The sequence below is a fragment of the Aptenodytes forsteri genome, unplaced genomic scaffold (assembly GCF_000699145.1).
Source record: "Aptenodytes forsteri isolate BGI_AS27 unplaced genomic scaffold, ASM69914v1 Scaffold151, whole genome shotgun sequence".
In the NCBI taxonomy this organism is placed as follows: Eukaryota; Metazoa; Chordata; class Aves; order Sphenisciformes; family Spheniscidae; genus Aptenodytes; species Aptenodytes forsteri.
The window spans coordinates 6,284,604-6,289,024 of record NW_008795939.1 but is presented as its reverse complement, the minus strand read 5'-3'; positions in this window follow the sequence as shown (position 1 = coordinate 6,289,024).

The following is a 4,421-nucleotide window of genomic DNA, read 5'->3' as shown; positions in this document are numbered from 1 at the left end:
GACCTGCCCCCAACTGGATGTAACTCCATTCACAACAACTCTCTGGGCCCGGCCGTCCAGCCAGTTTTTGACCCAGCGCAGAGTACACCTGTCTAAGCCGTGAGCCGCCAGCTTCTCTAGGAGAATGCTGTGGGAGACGGTGTCAAAGGCCTTGCTGAAGTCCAGGTAGACACATCCACAGCCTTTCCCTCATCCACTAGGCGGGTCACCTGGTCAAAGGGGGCGGTGACTGCTGCTTGGGGACTGGCTGGGCGGCGGGCGGGGGGTGGTAAGCAATTGCATTGTGCATCACTTATTTGGTATATTCTTATCACTCATTATACTTATTTCATATATTCTATCATCATTAATATTATTATTTCCCCTTCCCTTTCTGTCCTATTAAACTTTCTTTATCTCAACCCATGAATTTTACTCTTTTTTCCTGATTCTCTCCCCCATCCCACTGGGGTTGGGGGGGAAGTGAGCAAACAGCTGTGTGGTGTTTACCTGCCTGCTGGGTTAAACCACAACAATGTAATAGGTTCCGTTCCTGTTGGAGCACATTACTGGCTATTGTAGACCTATCATAAGGGACCTTCATTTTCAGCTGACACTATCTTGAATCAAGAAACCAAGGACAAGATAACTGCTCCCATAACCCTCTAAATTAAAAGCTGTAACCAAGTGAAGTAATAACTTTTTAGGATTTTCATTATTTGAACATCCCTTTAAAAAGCACGGACCATAATCTTGCAATCTGCTTTGCATAGAACACGCTATTTTACTGCAATACATCTAACTTGAAGTTTTATAAGCATCCACAGTGATTTCAAGGCAATTTCTAGAGAAGTCTTCTACACTCTTAAGATGAGTTACACACGGTTTTCCTCAGTTACTGCAATGCACATATCTGAAAAAATAAAAATTGTTTTTAAGTTCTTGAGATGCAGTCTAGACATTATGAAATTAACATTCATATCAAATGTAATTCATCAGAAGACACATCTGAAGCTACTATAAAGATTTTGGAAGGGATAAAGTGCCATGTGTTGGTCTATCAGGAAATAGAGCAAGCTCTTATCAAAAGTAAGAATCATACAGGGCAGAATTCATTCCCCACTAAGGTTTCTCCTTCCTTCTTTTGAACAGTTTTGTGGGGCTTGGGAATATGTTATGTACTGAGCCCCTGTACCTAAAAAATAAATCAACACTACCTGCTGTGATGTCTCTTAACTTGGCATCTGAACCTTCTAAGGCAGCCTAAGCATACTGTTTGCATGACTAGCCTCTGATCTCTGGCTGGTAATCAGAAGTTAAGTGTTTGCAGGTGGCTATGGGGTTGCACCAGCTATTTTAGCTTTTTAATGATGTTAGTTATACCAAACATGTCGAATGTTTTTGTGTTCCTGTAATAGTGCCACATCAGATAAAGATTTTCTTTCTAATACTAAAACCCCACATCCCTCTTTTTAAGTGATGCAAGAAGCCCAAGGAAGCTTTAAGTGTCTTAATTTTGTCTGCAAAATAGTATGAGCAGTTATTAAGATAAAACCCAATTTAAATAAACATTCCACTGTCTTGAAAAGTAGGTGGAGCTCTGTTTTTCCCTACACGTTTTAGCATCTTTGAGACAGCAGAGGCCTTTGGAAGTCCACTGCTATAGTGAATTCAGATTATTTTTGTTTTCTTAATCTGTTTGGCTAGCTCAAGTAAATGAGTTGTATGCTGAGAAGTTCCAGAAAGATTTGGAATCTTTACTGGGATCTGGTGGAGATCACACAGCTAGAACAGTCTTTTAGCTTAGCATTAGACTGTTTATATTTTTTTTTTTAAAAAGTGATCATTTTTGAAGCCACAAAAAGTATCAATCCACAGATAAAATGCTGCTGACACATGCCTAGAACAAGTACGTGTGGTTAGACTCATGGCAAAAAAAAAGTCAAAACCACAACGAATCCAACAACTTGTTTGATGAAAAATCCCTGCATCCACACAGTTTATATTTCTGCTTCTGACTGCTCTTCATGATAGTTACCTCAGAAGTCAAAACAATCTTCTACAGGCAGTAGTTGCAGGTAAGCAATGACAGAGTGCACAAATATGCAAGTGTTAAATCACATAGAAGGAAGGAAAATTTAAGAATGTCAGCAATCAGATAACCTAACTAGTAGAAAGGTGGATAGAGTCAAGCGTTATAACAAAACAAAGTCAATTTTCTCTAAAGTTACTGCCTTCGTATCTTGAAGGCTTTACCATGTTCTAGTTCATCACTTGACCTTTCTTATCCCTTTTATTTTGATGAATTTCTGGTATTTTAAAGCAACTTCTGAGATAAAAATGTCCTTGAAAATCAGTATGTGTACTCTGAAAGGGCTTAGATTTTCTAGGTTAGATTTTGACACAGCAAAGGATAGTAAGGATAGACAGAATTTAAATACCTGACTATAAGACTTTTGTAGTCTGAGGCCTCTAATAATATTCATCACAATACTTGTGAAAATGCTACTGCTTTTCCAGAGCTGGGCACAGTTGGGCTGACAGACTTGGCAGCACCTTATTATAATGCTTCTGTACTAAATTCCATATCCTGGAATTAAACAAGGTTGAAATCCCCTGGTAAAATTGCTGCCTACAAGCATGTTCAAGGGAAACTTGCAAAGCAAATTTGGTGCTGGTTAAAGAAGTGCGATTCCATTGTTTGTTTTTTTAATAGCAGCAGTGAACTTACGCATGTCAAACAGCACAAGCATAAGGCAGGCTCATTAAAAAAAAAGTTTGACTCTACTGAACGTGTCACAAATTGTAACTGCTAACTAGTACAAAAGCCAATAAAATAGGACAATAAAAAAAGACCTACTTTGTCTTCAGCATTATGTGGAGGAAGAGAAAAAGCTGGTCATTCCAAGACCAAAGTCTATTCTGTGGCTGCTGAGATTTAAGTCTCCCTTGGGACTTGGGGGGAGAGGAGGATATATTAGCAATGTTGCATAGACTTTCAGCACCCTACAGAATACTGAAACATTCTTCCAGAGTTCAGACACCCTGATACTGCAACGAGACTGAAAGCTGAACATTTCTCCCTTTAAACTCCTTTGTTAGACTGCGAAGGAGTAGTACTTTTTCTGCATTACGTGGCACCTTAAAAAGTCTCCTGAAGCAAGGGAATCGACATCTATCCCTAAAAATTCAGTTGAGCAAAATAAAGGCACAGTACCAGAACTGTTTACCGACTGGATTACAGACTCAGGAACTGGCTGGGAGGAATGGCTCAGTCTTTGCTTCCGATTTGTTCCCTCATCAACTTCGATTCAACCCACCCGGAAGGGAAGGGAAGGGAAGGGAAGGGAAGGGAAGGGAAGGGAAGACCACTCCTTCTCTGTAGGGAAAGAATAAAAAGAAAAAAAGATGCAATCCCAAATTATTTTCTCTCACTCCTACACCAAAGGAAGCAAACAGATGAGCTTCACAACAACACTTAGTTTTGCGTGTCACCTACACTGCTGAGTTGCTCTGAAAGTGTATTTCCTGATGTTTGTTGAGCTACTCAGGAGCAAGCAGGTGTTAAGACATAGCAGCTTGATCACTGTATTTCAACAGATGCTTCCCTCTAGATTTCCAGAGATAACCGAGACATTCAAGTGCACTGAGGATTTTGTTTGAAATTATGAAAATAAAAAAAAAAATGTACTTTTTAATACTGTTTGTTGACTGGGATAAAGGGTAGGGTATCCACATACTGAATACCAAGGAGAAAAAAACCCCACAGAATAATTACCCACTAAATAAGAACTGTCGATGAAATGAATGAGTCAAGGACCTTGGGTTGTGGTGGGGAAAAATCACATGTAAGAACTGATGATCATGACGCTTATTTTAGCTTTCTTATTACGCAACCAAACTATAAACTACATTCAGATATAGGCAGCACTTAAAAATTTCAAATTCTCTCCAGCTAAATGTAAAAAGGCTTAATGAAAGTAGTATCATCAATATTTTTATATTTATTTTTACATTTAAGTATATTTCTATGCTATATAGTTATATTTCTATGTTCATATCAATTTTTGTATTGATATCTTTAGTATCTTTTTCAACGATCTGGATGAGGGGACCGAGTGCACCCTCAGTCAGTTTGCAGATGACACCAAGCTGGGCGGGAGCGTTGATCTGCTCGAGGGCAGGAAGGCTCCGCAGAGGGACCTGGACATGCTGGATCAATGGGCCGAGGCCAACTGTATGAGATTCAACAAGGCCAAGTGCCGGGTCCTGCACTTGGGTCACAACAACCCCATGCAACGCTACAGGCTTGGGGAAGAGTGGCTGGAAAGCTGCCCAGCAGAGAAGGACCCGGGGGTGTTGGTCAACAGGCGGCTGAATAGGAGCCAGCAGTGTGCCCAGGCGGCCAAGAAGGCCAATGGCATCCTGGCCTGTATCAGAAA